This window comes from Lissotriton helveticus, chromosome 1_1 (assembly GCF_964261635.1).
Source record: "Lissotriton helveticus chromosome 1_1, aLisHel1.1, whole genome shotgun sequence".
NCBI lineage: Eukaryota > Metazoa > Chordata > Amphibia > Caudata > Salamandridae > Lissotriton > Lissotriton helveticus.
In genome coordinates this window covers 1,183,509,406-1,183,527,997 of record NC_136057.1, presented here as the reverse complement: position 1 = coordinate 1,183,527,997, position 18,592 = coordinate 1,183,509,406, and the positions used below count along the sequence as shown (strand labels likewise).

The following is an 18,592-nucleotide window of genomic DNA, read 5'->3' as shown; positions in this document are numbered from 1 at the left end:
ATATTGATTGATCCTTTTTATTATGTATGCTTTCGGAAATGTACAGTATAAATTCAACCAAACTTTGTATGACTTTGACATCCCCTTTGACTTGGGAAAGGTCATTGACATTTTGGAGGATAGGTTTTGGGCTCACCGTGAGCTCTCCAACACTGTCCCACATGTGTATTCAGAGAGGCTTAGCTGAAGTTCGGCCACACTTGTAGCTTCTCAACTTGACCTGCGAAATATCCCAAGTGGCCACCATCTTAGCCTGCCTCCTCTGCAAAGATGGCCTTATTTGAGCACACTGATATCATAAAAATTTACATTTTGGCAGTAGCTCAAGCTTGAATCATTAAACAGAAATGTAAAATGACCTAGCCCACCTTAAAACAGGACGCAGCTTTCAACTAGAAAATGTTTTTCATTCAAATCACTTCCCTAGCCCTTTCCTTGGAGACTTCAATTGGAGAAAAGTCCAGTTGAGCTCAAAATAACACTAAGGATTGCAGCTGCAATGCCACAAGTGTCTCTGAAAACCAATAACAATCTGCCAATGTACTTAACAAAGCTGGTCAAACCCATGTGTAATGGCTTTAAAAGACAGCTAAACAAAACTAAAAAGAGGCCTGGATTTGCTAAGTAAATAAACCATTCCAAATGTTTGGAAGGCAGGGTTCCATAGGAAGGCTGCTAATGCTTTAATGGGACTGTCACAAGTAAATATCTGTGATACACTCGCACAAGGGTATGTGCTTGGGTTCGCAGCATGACTCTAAGTCGTGTGAAGTGTGTGTGTGCCCTCGAGAATCTAAAGAAAATTCGGGAACATGAAGCAAAGCTGTACACTGCCGGACGCCGCAAGAAATCCTGCAAGTCCCACTCCTGCACACAGTCAAGGGCACAGACCCACTCCCATTTTAGGGGCTGTTCCTGTGTCAGGTCCTTGTCGCAGTTCAAGTCTTTCAGTAAATCGAAGCAGAACTACAAGAAAACTAAGCGAGGTTCATCCCAGTTCCACCACTCTCTTACAGAGAAGCCACAAGGACATCAGGGTACCCCTAGATCTCACTCCCAGTCTTCCACTGAGGAACTCATTTCACAACTGATCCCAGTGCACCCTGAGTTTCCTGGATCATCAGTGATGTTGCAGCTGATTGAGGCTTTTAGGGAGGCCATGGTGCGTTTTGGTACTCTGACTCCTTCTGGCGTGCCTTCAGACTCTAAAGATCAGCAGAGACCTCCAGTCTGGGTTCTGCCGACAGATCGATCCTCAGCATGATTTGTGCCTCCTAAATCCGTCTCAGGATCCGGATAGGCTTTGGTGTTGACTTCTACTCTGGCACCCAAACCCACAGCAGTCCCTTCTGTGTCGACGCCGGCCACAATGCTGCTGGTGCTGAAGAAGGGTGCCATACCAATTGGCATGTCTGACTCTGAGCCAAACTCATCTCGGCCTTGACCAAGGTCACATTCCAAATCCATCCCTCACACCCAGTCCCTGTACTATCTGATTCAAACAGAACAATGGCTTTACTGTGGAGCTGTTCTCCAACAACTTTTTGGTTCTGAACCTTACTAGAGTAAACTAACCTTGGGAGATGACAATGGAGATAATGGGGATGAGTCACTCCCACCATTTGATGATGACAACCTTAATATGGATTTAAAGGAAACCAGTGGGATGGACACTGGGTTGGTTTCCTTTCCAGGCCATCAACAGAGGAAAGTGCTTCCTTAGCTGTGGTGATTCAACAAGCAATGCAGTTATTCGACTTCCTTTCTTCCTTCGATGAATGTCAAGACAAATATAATGACAGCCTGGACAGGCTTCCTCCGACCCGCTGCTGCTAATGTGCGTCGGACGGCTCCCGCGCGTCCGAAGCCATTGCCCAGGAAACCCCTCAGGTGCAGGCACCAGAGGGAGTTATTTTTCTCCCCCAAAGCCTCGGGAACTGGGGAAGCTCAGGGGGCTATCTCAGCCCCCAGAGCACGTAGAAAGACGGGAGAGGTATCATTGGAAAGGGGAGAATCTCCAGTGGATCCCTGCTTGGGGATCGCCCCAGGAGGGCGAGGATCGTAGTAGCTCTTGTGGGAAAAAGATGCCAAAAAGATCAGCAGTGAAGAACGCCCTGGGCTGCAAGCTCAAGGTAATATCAAAAGAGCAGCTGAGGTCAGAGCTGAGATGGTCAAAACACAAGTCTGAATCACCGTCCGGCGGCAGAAATCAAGCTAGTTCAGGACAATCTGTCAAGGGACACGGCTGATTTCAGGACAAGGCAAAGCAATGAGCTCTACGCAGGGACAAAGGCTTCCTAAAGAAGGGGTTAAATATAAACCTGTAGGCTGGGCAGACAGGACAGTAGCAGGTTTGAAACCGGCAGTGAATAGTAAACTGGAAGTCTGATGGTGGAAACTATGTAATTATCGCTTGTACAAACAACACGAAGGTAAAAGCTGGGGAACAATTGACAAACAATCATAAATTATACTTTGTCTGCTTCTCTGAGGTGATCTCTCTGTAACATAAAAAAGATCTTATAAGAAGGGAGAGATCCAGATGGGGGAAGACCAGGGAAACTAGCCGACTTTAAACTGGACTCAGGAAAGCAGGAACAGAGTATGGGTCGAGGTCAAGGGAGAGAGAAAAGTCTGGAATGCAGATATAAAGAGGGCAGAAAGGTAGAGATCAAGAAAGAGAATAGAATACTGCCACCACAATCTGATCATGTAGGGTTTGGAGTAGGGGTGACCGGAATTTGCGTAATCGCGTTATGCAAATCTCCGTGAAACGGTAAAAAATCTCCGCGAACACGCGGAATTGCTTGTTCGCTGTGCTTTTTACCTGTTCGCAATTGCTGTTTGCGTTCTCGGGGAGAAATATCTCGCGAACACGCATTTTGAGAACGCGAACAAGCAAAAAATTTCGCGAAATTGCCGAATGCAGAATTTTGGTCAATTTTGCTTTCTCCGCGGAACGCGAAATTACCCAAATTCTGTGAGCGGAACGGAATTTGCCACCCAGGCCTAGTTTGGAGACAGAAAGAGTTGAATGGAAAATACTCTGCAAAGAGGATGCCAGAGCGATCCTGAAAACAGTACACTTGGGGGTCTCAACAGACCCATGCCTCCTCCACATCTACATCGGAGGACTACCAATCAGCAACATCTTTCCCCACATCAACACCACCTCCATCAAATCTGCCACCTACTCAGCAGGCTGGAAACATGCCCTCTTCAAAAAACCATGGGCAGACCCCAGCAAAATGAACAACTTCCGTCCCATCTCTTTGCTCCCGTATCCAGCCAAAGTGATAGAGAAGGCCATCAACAAACAACTTACCAACAAACTTGGATGTCACAAACTATTAGACCACACCCAATCAGGTTTTGGGAGCAACCACAGCACATAGATAGCACTTATAGCAGCCACAGACAACATCCTCACATTACTAGACCATGGAGAAAGCACAGCCCTATCCTACTTGATCTCGTCGCCCCCTTCAATACAGTCTCCCACCACACACTCATCAGAAGAATGCATGACAGAGGCATCCAGGGACTAGCACTCAATTGGATAAGCTCCCTCTCCACAGGATGAACACAGCGAGTCATAATACCACCCTACACATCGGAATACAAGAATCTGCAGAGTCACCCAGGGTTCATCGCTTAACACCTACATGGCGCCACTCGCTAACATCATCAGATCACAAGTGATCGTCATCATATCATACACCAATGACACCCATCTCATCATTTCTCTGAACGACAAGTCCACCACCACCAGAACAACTTTTCTAACTGCATTATCAATGTAGCAGACTGGTTGAGAGATAACTGCCTGTAAGTCAACTCCGTCAAGACGAAAGTGCTGATCTTCAGGAATATGAACTCTCCTTGGGATTCCACTTGGTGGCCATCAGAGCACGGACCCATGTTGATACCAGACAACTACTCCAGAAACCTGGGATTCATTCTGGACATCAAACTCAACATGACAGCACAGGTCAACATGATCAACTCCTTCTACTTCTATGTTGTCTGCATGCTCCGCAAGATCTTCAAATGGCTAACCCGGAACACCAGACTCACTGTCACGCAATCCTTCATCACAAGTAGATTGGAGATCCTGGCAAATAGTACATTGCCGTAGTCTAATCATTGCTTCCACCAGCTCTGGATCATCCAAAACTGCGCAGTAAGACTTGTCCTTGACCTCCCACGACGCACCCACATCACACCACACCTCAGAGAGTTTCACTGGCTCCCCATACACAAACTCATTTAATTCTAACAGCTCACCCACTGCACAAGATCGATCGAACATACATGAACAACGCCTTCATTTTCCCACTCAGCTTCTCTCTCACTTGCACTCATGCCCACATCCACGAAAAGAAAACGGTAAGTTTAGCATTCTCCTACATCGCACCCAAGACTTGGAACGACCTCCCTGACACGTCAGAGCCTCCTCCTAACTACTCGAATTCCGCAAGAAGCTGAAGACCTGGCTCTTCGACTAACTCACCGGGGATGACAACCAACACCTTCAGTCTCACACCTACATGCCTGCTCCAGCATCTAGATACCCTCACAAGGGAAAACGACCTTTAGTGCGCAGCTGCTAGTGCGCATACTGCTAGCGTGCAATAGTTTGCAAGCGTTGCTACGCTTGCGATTTTACAACGCGTACCATTAGTACACAAGTTGTTGCATCGCAAGCGTTGCTACAACGCATGCGATATAATGGTATGCTCTATCCACATCGTTGTTTGGAAGACGCTTCAGTTTCCAAACAACAACGTGCAGATCTGGCGTCGCTGGAAGCTGAAGAAGAGAGGAACCACAGAGGAGAGAGAGGTAATTATAGTTTTTTTGGGTCGTGCAGGGGTAGTCTTTTAGGTTGTAGGGTTGTGTGTAGAGTAGTGTATTTAGTTTAGGGTAGTGTCGGGGGTCGTGAAGGGTAGTTTTGGGGAGTAGTGATGTGGTGTTTGTGTAGTGTTTTAGGGATTAGGGTAGTGTTGTGGGTCATGCAGGGTAGTGTTTCAGTGTAGGAACCGGACTGGGGGTAGGGGGTAGGGTCGTGCCGGGGTTAGTGTTTTAGGGTTTAGGGTAGTGTCCTGTAGGGTAGTGTTTGGGTGTAGGGACAGGACTGGGAGTCGAGGGAGGGTTGTGTAGGGTGTAGTGATTTAGGGTTTAGGGTAGTGTTGTGGTGCTTGTGTAGTGTAGGGTACTGTTTTAGGGTTTAGGGTAGTGTTGGGGGGTTGTGAAGTGTAGTGTTAGAGTGTAGGGTCCAGGAAGGGGAAGGGGGAAGATCGTGTAGGGGGTAGTGTATTAGGGTTAGGGGAATGTAGTGGTGTTTAAGTAGTGTAAGGTTGTGTATGGTAAGCATGATTTTAGTGCGTTGTTTTTAATTAGCATAAACAATAGTACATTTCTAACCATTTGCGTTATAAATGCATGCGCAGTTAAAACTTGCGAAGTAATGGTTTATGCTAAGTATAAACATCGCACTAAAATCATGCGTAGTAATGGTATGCGAAGTATCGACATACATTCCTCACAGGTTATTAGTCGTGTTAGACAAATCCACATAATATAGCAGGGACCATGATGCATCAAGCAGTTGGTGCAAAAGCTTGGACTGGAATATATCTGGGAATGCAATATGTAGAAGTGTATAAAATCCTATTCAGGGATACAGGGAGAACCACAGAGGGCCATTGTTAGGGCCACCTTGTGGCCGGACGATGTCCTAACAGGCAAAGTGTTTCACCTACAAAAAGTGCACAGACAGCTTAGCAGCATGACTCCTGAAGATATAGGATTTGGCCATGGACAACTTCCTGAAAGAACAATGGAAGCCCTGTAAGAAGCAAGAAGACCACCATAAAGGAACAGTGATTCTGCAAAGGCATGGAGTCCAAGGCTTGGAATGATAACGCCACAGACATAAAATATCTAACACATGTACTGGAGAAAGGGTTCTCCTACACATTACTAAAGGTACGCCTGCGGCCGTATTACAGTAAGTGCCCCGGGGATGCAACAGGCGTCTACGCCCACTTTGTGCACCCCTGGGGCTATTGGTATTACAGAAGGGGCCGCAGACAGTTGTGCCTCCCCTTCAGTAAAATCAATAGCGCTGGCACACTTAAAACTGTTTTTAAGGAATAAGGGCCCTTGATCATTCAGGGCATTATGAATGATGTAAGAGTTGGGCAGACTGTGAGGGACAGTCAACAAGACTGTTTCATGTTGCCCTCACACATTCCAAAGGGTGTCATGCTTCATCATAGGGCATTTGCTCCTAATCAGGCTGGCCCTGCAATGCCCTACGGGCCCCCCGAAAGGTCACATTAGCAGAGATCTTTTGTTTATGCTGTTTGATGAGTGTAAAGGATGTCTTGGTGAGGATATGTGAAGTGTTGGTGTGTAGCGAGTTAAAACTGATAAGGGTGTATCGCTAAAACCTTTAATATATGGATTCCCCTGTCAGGTTAAAAAAAACCTTATAGGTTAGTTCTATTTGAGGGGTTATGATATGCCCTCGTAGTTTGGTTTGTTATCCTTATTAGGGTCAAACTAAGTCAACCTGTTTCGCGCCCCTGGTGGTCAAAAATGATCCTTTTTTGTGCTTCTTCAGGACCTTAAATATGGGTGAGTTTCCTACCCCATATTTGTGTCAATAAGTAGTACCCTAATAGTGGTACCTATTTGTCTTATTGTTGAATGTCCAAACTAGATAGAAACAGGGAAAACAATGCATATACGCGATAACAGTATAATTATAATGTTTCTGGCATAAGACCTTCTTATTGAGCAGAAGGTCCCATATCGTGGACCAATGTGTGTGTCTGGAGCTGAAGTGACCACCAGATGTAGACAGACAAACAGATACACGCACAACATATATAAAATCATGAGGGTGTATAATGGCACGTGAGAGCATAAGCTTTAGATTTATCAAGGTATCATCTCATAGTGTCTAATCCCAACCTGTGCCAGCCTTTGCCATTTAAGAAATATTCCTATGTAGACTCACAAATGCTAACAAGCAAATCACAGGTTGGCGATGAATGTCACTTGCCACCTTAGTGCGTGAGTGAATGTGTACAAGTAATCACTCATGCATATCTTATTTCCCGCATCCCATGGCATTGGTATAAGAGAAAATGCCTTGCCTAAATTAAGGTGCTATAGTGCCCCATAGGGTGAGGCAGAGGTGCCACCGTAAAAATGCGGAGAAATTTACCCAGTTAGTTTACTTTCCAAATATGTTTGGAGCCGAGCGTGGACTCTCAGCTTGGGTTCGTCTCATCAAAATACTGTCCACCCCCAGTACTCAAGTTTTCTAAAGCAATCTGCTTGATGCACCTACCCTGCTCCTCCACTTTCCTGAAAGAATCTGCGGGGCGGTAGAGATGCTTACAATGTAGGGCTTCTCATCGGCAGCATTCATCCGTACTTCGAGGGAAACATGGAAGTGTCTCAATGTGCATGTCTGGCGGCCATGATGGAGTGGGTACTTGCCAGTGTCTAATTGCCAATTATCGGTGATGCATCAAATACAATGGCCGGAATAATATGTGTATGTTATGAACCCCTATGGACATAGGAATTAATAATATCCATTTCTATATTGCGTTTTTACAGAATGAAGTGTGAGTTTTCCACCTTTATCAGAGGATTATGTTAATTATTTTGGCACAGTGGTTCTCCAACATGATATGGGCCTCCCTCTTGATTCCATGGGAGGTAGAGAAAGACGTGTACATTTTCTACTGAGAGGTTATGACGGGCAGATTTTTTTAAGTAGAGGTGCCCATGGGCACCTGATGTTGTGGTTCTGCTGTGGTGCAGCTGGCTAATAGTAGGTTTGGCTTGTACTCATATACTGATGTATAATTATTAACCCCTGAGCCCGTCTGGTAGATAGACCTCCCATAATTGGTACGCTGATCATATGGGTTCCATGTGATTATTAAACATTTTCCATTTTCATTGGGCAGTTCAGAATTAGGAACCATACTGATGTGTCTACACTTCAATCCAAGAAATTTCATTGTTTAGACGGTTGTGATTAGTGTGGAGACGGAACACCCATTGTTGTTCTCGTCTGAACAGTGTGGTGGGGTTCCATGTAGGGTTTGCTTCCAAAATCGTTCACTTCAAGTCTTCAGTGAAAGTTCTTGGATCAAAGTGTAGATACATCAGTATGCTCCCTAATTCTGAAAACAGTCTGCCCAACTCTTAGATATTTCTTCTTTCCTTTCTCTCTAGGAATAGCGACCACTATCTTTGTGTTGATTTCAACCCCAGGAGCATTGGCACTGGACCTTTATTAGCTCCTATCCCCCCCCACCCCTGCTCCTATTTATTGATAGATTCCTTATGAACGATGCACAGAGCCTTGAAGGTGACTCTTCGCCTTATAGGCAACTAGTGCAGTTTCCTCATGGGTTTAGCAACCAATTGGTATTTAGGAATTTTAAAGAGGAGCCTTGCTGCTGTGTTTTTCAAGGTCTGCAGCCTATTTAATACTTGTTTGTGGGCAGTTAAATATAGACTGTTACAATAGTCCAGTCGGGAAAGAGCAAGGGAAATCACTAGTCTCTTCTGAAGTTGAGTGGGGAATAAAAGAACTACTTTATGAGCTTTAAGATGTGAAAGACCTTGGAGGCAACTGCATTGACTTGGCCAGTGAGGGACAAATTATTGTTGATCAGAAGACCTAGTTTACGGGCTTTGTTGATAGGGGGTGGAAGGATTCACTATCTCTATACTCAGATGACCTAATACTATAAACCAGGGACCTCCGGGAGAACCTACTGACCGTAGCCGACACCTTTTCCCAATTTGAGTCCATCTCCGGGCTGGCCACCAACATTGGTAAATCCCATGCATTTTCCTTCAAGGGGGATTTTCAACCACATATGATTCCCTTTGGAGTGGTAGAGATTACCTAAGCTCCGGGTACATTCAAATATTGGGGAATCCAGGTGAATAGGAACCAGCAAGATGTCCTAGAAGGGAACCTCCAAAGAACAATCACCCCCTTATGCTCCCAAATCAATTTCTGGACCTCACTCCCACTTTCTGTAGCGGCGCGCATTACCATATCTAAAATGGTAATGCCCCTCACATCTTTTATTTTTTCACCAATCTACAGGTAGTAATCCAACCAAAGTTTTTTCACAATATTGAACACTCTACTAATAAACTTAATATGGGGCATTGGTCGGCGATGTGTCAGTCTGTCTAAATTACAACTACAGTCGGAGGCCGGAGGTATGGGGGTGCAGGATTTTGGGCTTACTGCATGGCAAGCCAAACTGCAATGGCTCTCTTGTTGGCTGACAGGCCGCAATCTCCATTAAATAGGATACACACCCAGTACGATAGCGCAGTGAGCTCTACACACACACGACTGTGCCCTGGGGTGCGAACCCCAACCACAACACCATTCTTGCTAAAGGTGGCTCTTACATATTGCAAGTCAGCCCTGAAGTACACCGCTCAAACTACTCTATATGTCCCTAAAATCCTGGTCCTGGGTCTCCCACCCCCACAGGGACAGTAACTCAACATAGGCTATCTAAATTGTAACAGGCAGGAGTAACTACTATAGGCGCACTGTTTGGGGATGGAACAATGCTCTATCATACCGCGTTCCCAAATGAACAGGGACTCACAGATACTCTGTTCCTAACACACACAGCCCAGACTTTATTGCCCGAGTTCCCCCGCTCAACGTGACGACATAGTGAATCACACAAACTACCTAATTTTAATAAGGTCAGCTCTAGTGGGTCACCTTTTCCCACTTAATAATGGATAGACACACCCGTCTGGTGGGGGGACGGGAGGTTATTTTCATAGTTCACTAGTTAAGTAGTGTTTGCTCTATAGACGCACTTATTGACTTACGGAAATGTTCTTCAGAATTTATCAGTATTGCCAAACATGTTGCTGATCTTTACCTGGTAACTATAATATGTGTATACTCACCATGCAATAATGAACAATGCCTCAAAACATGTGCTTTATGTGTGAAACATATGCATTTATCTGCTCTTACCTTTCTCTGTAAAACCTAATAAACTATGTAGCAAAAAAAAAAAAAAAACAAGACTGTGAAGGGAACCCATGTCTTGGGGCCACTCAGTGGGCATCCAAAAAGAGAGGTCGGCCCCACAGAGCAGGACCTCCGTCTTAACCGAGGTCAGCTAGAGGCATATTTCTGCCATCCATTGGTTGACCCAAAGGAGTTAGGTCCGTATTTGGGCGTGGAGTAGGCTGGACCCTTTTTCAATGCAAAACACACAATATGCCTAAACCACTCTTCTTTTTGACACAAACACAATTTTTTAAGGTCAAGAATACTTTTTATTGAATTCTGACCAGGTATTAATATTTTGTACCTTTCACTTTCTTTTTTTCTTTGAAGTTTTTATACACATTGATTAGCAAAAACAGGACCAACTGTACATATATGTACAATACTATACATGACAATTTATAAACAAAACATGAAACAATGCATCTAAACTAAATCAATTTAACAACATCATCCATCCCAAAAAGCAATTATTAAACAACAAAACATATACCAAATTGATGTATATTTGATTTCAATAAATGAGACAAAATCAAAAAAAGGGGGAAAATGAGGAATACAGTCAAATTAATGAAACTATTCAATACTGTCTGAGCTAACTAATACTGATAGATGGCTATTATAAACCAATTATTCCTCCAAGTATGCCGACGCGTTTCGAAACCAGGAAACCAGTTCCTGGAATCTCATCAGGGCCTTTTTTTTCCTTTTTGTCTGTATGATGTAAAGAAAACAATAAAGTTTTATTTACAAAATTCAATATTTCGCTCCATTCAAATTACACAAAGAACCTTTAAAATGTCTCTGACTTCGACTACATACCAAATTCTAGGCGAAGGACTGTGGATAAGCTGTCTTATTTGGCTCGAAAAGCCTTCTTTCTTTCTTATTCGATCACAAACGTTCTGGAGGTGTGGAGCGGGCAAGGCTAGTCAAAAAATGCCGAATGTTAGTTATTTTGAATGATTTATAACCTCTCCAGCATTACACCACAAGAGGAAAAAACCGCATTGTGGCCTACCTTTTTGTTCATAATTAGCCGGTTCCTTTCTGGTTCTTAACGTTATCTGATGTGTTTACTCCACATACTCGAATAAAGGGTCACAAGCTGCATATCGAAAACATCTAAAACAACATGAAGGCGTTTTTACTACTGCCATCCTGTTTCTTAAAAAGTTATCATTAATATCAGCTCTATCTGAGCGTGCAGCCGCCTACCTGATTGCCTGCTCTGATTCACACGTTGCCTTTGAACCACACGCGTCCAATTTCTGTGAAATGAAAACGGAGACATTGTAAACCCGTTTCCATAAACACGCTAATCTAGCTGTTCTTGCCGCAAATCTGACAACACCCTTCCCTCCTATACGAGTCTCTCTAAGGTGTATCACACGTCCCGGTTAATCTCATCAAAGATGGCCGCTCGTTGTTTTTGGCGTGATTTATTCCACAAACCAAACAAAGGAATTGTGGGACTTGTAGTAGAGTCTATCATTGCGGTTACAGTGAAAAGATGCAAAGACGAACCTGTAGGGTACAATTAGACACTGCGTGTGTGGGGTGGCTACTTGATCTTATTTCCACGGAGGGATCCTATCGTTTGTTAGATGTGCTTGAAAAAATATTTTGCTTTCCGCATACCCTGTATGCATATATCATTTATCGCAGCATGTGGACCTTTAGTCAAGAGAAGTTTTTCACAAATGGCTAATACCTTCTCACACACAGGCTCAGGTCCCTGAGTGAAGTTTGTGATAGCTATTTTTGATTATGAGGATGCTCGGTAGGGCTCAAACCCTAGACCAACCACAGAATGTAAGGTCGGTGGACACCAACTACCAAATCGCTCCAAGTGAAAACCGAATTTGCAGTCTTGCTACTTCAGATACGTTATTCAACCCTGTCGGAGTACTATTGAATTTTAAAATCAGATAAGCTTCCTTCTGTAATAGAACTCGTTCTACATCTAGACACCGATTTGTTTGATTAACTGTGAACAGGATAGACCATTTGAAGTCATGCTCGCCGTGTCCTTTGTCGAAGAAATGCTCCACCATGGGTTCTGTCATCACTTTCTTTTTGATACGTGATCGATGTTGGCTGATTCGCACATTTATCTGTTGGCTTGTTTTGCCAATGTAAATCATTGTGCAAGGACACAGTATCACATAGATTACATTTTTAGTCCAACAGTTTGAAAAATCTGGATGTTTCCATTTTACTCCTGAATGACAGAATTCTTTCCCTTCGATGGTACTGGGACAAGCCACATAATTCCCACATTTGTGGTGGCCCTCAATAGGTTTCATATTCAACTGAGATAGCAGATCATTCTTTGGCTTTGGCAATGCTATATCTGCCCTAATTATGTGTTGCCCTATGCTCTGATTCTTCCTGTACGCAAATATGGGTTTGGGGAAAGGGCAATCCAAGCCTTCCAACAAATGCCAGTTCTTCAAAACGGCCTGTCTCATTTTATGTGTGTCAGGGCAAAAAGTTGTTACACACACTAGTTTGTCAAGTGCTGTTCGCTTTTTTACTTGAAGAAGACATTCCCGGGGCATAAACCGTGCTCTTTTAAATGAATGCTTCAACAGTTTTTTGGGGTAGCCCCGTTGTCATGTCCGTACTGACATTTTTGGCATGAATGTCATACTCTCGCACATCGGAGCAATTCCTCCTTATTCGTAGTAGTTGACCATAAGGTAGATTTGCCTTTAGATTTCTCGGGTGTGCACTTCTGTGATGCAAAATGGTGTTTCTATCTGTTGACTTTTTATATAATGATGTTTTTAATTGCCCCTGGACACATGTCAATTCGACATCAAGAAATGTCACTCTAGTGGTGCTATACTCGATGGAAAATTGTATGTCTCTATGCCGAGCATTAAACCATTTGTGGAATGCCAACAGATCGTACTGGCTCCCCTGCCACAGGAGCCAGACATCATCTATATAGCGATACCCCTGTGAGATATGTTGTTTGTACGGATTATTAATCTCTACAAATTTTTCTTCATATTGTGCCATGAAGAGGACTGCCATCTCCGGGGCATAAGGACAACCCATGGCAGTCTCCTTCACTTGGGGGACTAGTTGCTCCCCTCACACTCCTCCCACGTCTGAAAGAGCTCGTAGGAGCTTATTTAATCTCCAGGAGCTGCTGCGAGCAGGTAGACTTGCTGATCGCAGCGTGCTGGCTGTTGCTTGTTTTTAAATCTGTTATCGTCATATCGTTTATTTTCCTGTTATTAATTGCGCTGCATATTATGTGACTGCGCCGCGTACTTGTGTACTTTTACCTGGCTTGTGCTGTATACTTAATTATTTGGGGCAATAGCATAGCACTAGTTTCTCACCTGCACCTTAAAAGTCGGGCTCACCCTGCATTTGCAGGATTCAGGGCAGCTAGGGACCGATACTGGGAGCTTCGCGGCGTTTCTGGCCGCCATCTTGGAGAGGGCATTTGGGGCTGCCGATTCACGGGCGCCATCTTTTGCTGGGGGACTCGTTGCTCCCCTCACACTCCTCCCACGTTTAGGGTTATAAAAGATGGACAGTCAGTCAGAGCGCAGCGATGACGCGCAGCGGGTGCGTGCCGGAGGTGCGCCAGAGGTAAGCCCGTTTGCGCCCGTTCGCGCACTGGACGCGCCGGGCGCCGGCGGGACCTCTTCTCAATGCCGTTCTGCTCCTATCCACTCTTGCGCAGATCCCTTAAGATCTAATGCAGATAAGGCTCCCCGTCACCAGCAGTACGCCACCAGCAGAATGTCTGACTCTCTGTCATGCGGACTTCTAAATGTTAGATCTCTCAGTAAACACGCTGAAGAAATCACGCTGCTCATCGACTCTCAGGAGTTAGACGTACTCTTTATGACAGAGACCTGGACTACCACTCACTGTCTAGTGGAGTTGGGGCTAGCGTGTCCTCCGGGCTATAAGATCCGACATAACCCTCGGGTTGGGTCCAGAGGAGGAGGAGTGGGAGGATTTTTAGAGAGACTTTAGATCTCTCCTTGCTCGACACTAAGACTATTCCAGGCGGTGAACTTATGGGTTTCGCTATTAATGATCAGGGGGGCACACTTTATTCAGGCCTATTGTGCTACAGACCTCCGGCCAGTGCCCTATCGGCTGTAACGGAACTTATTGATGTCATCTACGAGTTTTCTAACTCGCATACGAGGATAATAGTGCTGGGTGATTTTAACTTATGGCCAGATGGCCCGACCGACTCTGCCTTTAAAGAGCTGGTTCAGGCCAACGGTAACATCCAGCTACAGCAGTTGGTACTTTCGCAGACACACGTAAAGGGCCATGCTCTTGACTTTATCTTTGCTGACGCTGACCAAGTGGCCATTCAAAACATCCTTCCTCAGTGCTGGACGGATCATGCACTTGTGCATTTCCATCTTTCATCCCCCATCCCAGCTATGAAGAAACGTAAATCAGGAGCCACTAAGGTGGGCAGACAATGGTCGAAGCTACTGAAACTCTCTCCATGCCCTATCTTGCTTCCAGAGGGCACTAGGTTGGGTGATAACGTGGCGGCCAGTTATGAAACTCTGTCAACGAATTCTAATGTCTTTGAATTCACTGGTTCCCCTCCGAAAAACTAGAGGCAGAACAAAACAGGCAATGCCATGGTTCACAGACAAACTCCACCAGCTCAAGCACCATTGTAAATGGGCTGAGCGGAAGTGGAGAAAGTTATACCTTGAGTCTGACAGAGCTCTTTTTAAACAGGCCCTGGCAACCTATAAAGTCCAGATTAAGCAGGCCAAGGCTAGCTTCCTAGAGGAATAACTCCTAGAGGCGGAGAACAAGTCCCAGACCTTATTTAAAATCGTGAAAGATTTGGCATCTCCCGCTAGTACTGTCAAGAACATTCCCGCCACCCAAACCCTATGTGATGCACTGTCTTCGGCCTTTGAGGATAAGATCACAACGATCTTGAACAACCTTGCCTCATCGCAAGATTCTATTGCCCACACCTTGGACCACTCCACCTCTATGGCTGTCCCTGTGATCAATGCCAGATCTGCGCAATTGAACACCTTCCCTTCACCGTCCTTTGAAGATTTTTGTGCACTGGCAGAGGGGGTATCCTCGGGCCCGCCGTTAGATCCTCTTCCACCTAAATTCTGGAAACTCTTTCAGGAAGAGCTCTTTCCGCCACTCTTCTCCATCTGTTGTCAGTCCCTTGAGTTGGCACAGGTCCCGGATTGCTGGAAGTTGGCAGTGGTATCCCCTCTCCTAAAAAAAGACACTCTGGACCCTACCTGTCCAGCAAACTATAGACCTATTTCGTTGCTCCCATTCCCAATTAAAATCTTGGAGAAAGTGGTGACTAAACATCTTTCCAGTTTTATGGAGAGCAACGCATGTCTGGACGTGACCCAGTTTGGCTTTAGACCTGCCCATGGGACGGAGTCTGCATTGGTGACAGTGCTAGACGACCTGCGGACGCGTGCCGACCAAGGTCGAGCGGCTTTTTTAGTACTACTCGACATGTCGGCCGCGTTCGACACGGTCAGCCACACGATCCTGATTAGGAGATTGGAGGAAATAGGGGTATCGGGACTGGCGCTGGATTGGCTGGTATCCTATCTCGATAACCGTCACCAAATGGTTGCCCTGCCGCCCTTTAAATCTAACATCAGAAAGGTGGGGCAGGGCGTGCCTCAGGGATCGGCCATCAGCCCGATCCTATTTAACCTCTACCTCCGCCCCCTGATTCAGTTGATAAAATCTTATGGCATAGCAGTCACCAACTATGTGGACGACACCCAACTTGTCTTCGCGTTTGAGCGCAAGGAGGCAGTGTCGCAAGAAACTTTCCACCATTGCATGTCCATGACGGCGGCTTGGTTGAGCCGTAATTCTTTGCAATTTAACGGTTCTAAAACTGAGGTGTTGCACTGTTCTACGGACCTCTCCCCTAGGCCTTTGCCATCTAATTTCTGGCCTCCAACCTTTCGGGATACTGGTACGCCGGCACAATCAGTCAGAAATTTGGGGGTGATGTTTGATTCCAGCATGCAGCTGGATGGGTCGGTAAATAAAACAGTGGCCACTTGTATGGCCCTTTTGCGAATGCTGCGGAAAATATTACCGATGCTCCCGGCACAGTCTAGGCCAGAAGTAGTGAGAAGTATCATACTAAGTACTGCAACTCACTACTTCTGGGGGCTCCAAAGACCCTGGTGGCAAAACTGCAACGAGTGCAAAATCTTGCCGCCAAGCTGGCTCTCTCACGTAGTCGGTTTGACTCTTCTACAAAAGCGCTTAGGGAGCTCCATTGGCTTCCAATCCCTCAGAGGATTGAGTTTAAAGCCCTCTGTCTGGTACATAAAGCCCTTCATGGACAGGGCCCCTCCTCCTTGCAGAACCTGTTTTCCTGGTACGTACCTGCCAGATCTCTTCGTTCGGCCTCAGCATGTATGGTGACAGTTCCCAAGATTCTAAGGATTCGGTTAGGAGGCCGCTCCTTTAGATTCACTGCGGCAAAATTGTGGAACTCTATACCTCTTGGCTTACGCCGCATAGATGATCTCATTTCCTTTAAGAAGGCTTTGAAAACATTTTTGTTTCCCATAACCTGTTAAAATCCCTCCTGTAGGTTTTGCAACTGTCTGTATACTGTGATGTGTCATCTAAGTCTAAGCGCCAGGCTACCCGATGGGTGACAGTCATTGCGCTATATAAGAGCACCAATACATACATACATATATACTTGCATGAAAAACTCACCGTTAAAGGTGAAATAATTGTTTCTCAGCGCGACTTCTGCAAGTTTGAGAATAAAAGAAGTGGGTACCCTATGGGGTCTTTCTCTTTTGTCCAGATAGAGTTCCATCACCTCCAGTGCTTCTTCTTGCGGTATCTGCGTGTAGAGGGATGTCCCATCCATCGTTGCCATAATCTGTAACTCAGGGTCAAACTCAGTGCCTTCCACTTTCAACAAAAAATCAGTAGTGTCTCTAAGGTATGATTTTACCTCACTAAGGAAAGGTTTTAGGAAAAAATCAACGTACTTCGCAATAGGTTTGAGACACGAATCTCATCCCGAAACTATCGGGCGACCCGGAGGATCTTTAAGATTTTTATGGATCTTCGGCAGAAGATATAGGACCGGAGTCCTGGGGATTTTTTTGACAAGGTAATCATATTCCTTGTTTCCTAAAAAGCCTTCATCTTTGCCAAGTTGTAATATTTGGTCAATCTGTCCTTGAATTTGCTTTACTGGATCCTCAGATAATGCGCGATACCAAGGTGGTATTTGACACTTGTTTGAAGCCTTCTGCGAGATACATCTCGCGGGGCCAGATGACTACAGCCCCGCCCTTATCGGCTTGTTTAATAACAATCGATGGATCCTCTTTCAAAGATTTTATAGAGGCCTGTTGTTTTTGGCCTATATTCTGATGGGTGTAGCTTTTACTTCTCTCCAATTTGTTAATGGATGATAACAATACATGTTCAAAAGCCAGTACTTTTTTGGGAATGTTATTGAAGGGAACAAAGTTAGATTGATTTCTCAACCCTGTTGTTTCTGTATTCTGATTAGCTGGTGCATTAGCAAAAAATGCCTTCAATCTCACCTTTCTACAGAATTCAATAGCTTCAAGTTTAAGCTTTAAGTCTGTTTTCTTACAGGGCACAAATGTAAGACCCAATTTCAAAACTGCCTCTTCCTCGGCAGATAAAACTCTTGTTGACAGATTGACAAAGGTACTTGGGCCACCTAAGATTTGTAGAGCCGGTTCCTCGTCCTCATTTCCCATGGTACTTTGTACCGCGGCTTTGGTTGTTGACCCTGGTCTAAAAAAGTTACCCCTTTCTTTTTATATTTTCTGTTATCTGATACAGATGAATCTGATGAGGATGTATCAGAGAAGGTTGTAAATCTATTTCTGGACCGACCCTGGTAATTCGAAAGTGCCAAAAACAACGGACCTCTATAAAATCTTTGAAAGAGGATCCATCGATTGTTATTAAACAAGTCGATAAGGGCGGGGCTGTAGTCATCTGGCCCCGTGAGATGTATCCCGCAGAAGGCTTAAAACAAGTGTCAAATACCACCTGGTGTCGCGCACTATCTGAGGATCCAGTAAAGAAAATTCAAGGACAGATTGCCCAAATATTGCAACTTGGCAAAGATGAAGGCTTTTTAGGAAGCAAGGAATATGATTACCTTGTCAAAAAATTCCCCAGGACTCCGGTCCTATATCTTCTGCCGAAGATCCATAAAAATCTTAAAGATCCTCCGGGTCGCCCGATAGTTTCGGGATGCGATTCGTGTCTCGAACCTATTGCGAAGTACGTTGATTTTTTCCTAAAACCTTTCCTTAGTGAGGTAAAATCATACCTTAGAGACACTACTGATTTAAAACATCATTATATAAAAAGTCAACAGATAGAAACACCATTTTGCATCACAGAAGTGCACACCCGAGAAATCTTAAGGCAAACCTACCTTATGGT

The 18,592-nt window shown here is 44.9% G+C and overlaps 1 protein-coding gene across 2 annotated transcripts in view; it reads left to right on the top strand.

Moving 5' to 3' along the window:
* Positions 1-18,592, top strand: part of CCDC146 (coiled-coil domain containing 146) — a 950,534-nt gene that overhangs the window by 396,003 nt on the left and 535,939 nt on the right. The window lies entirely within an intron of this gene.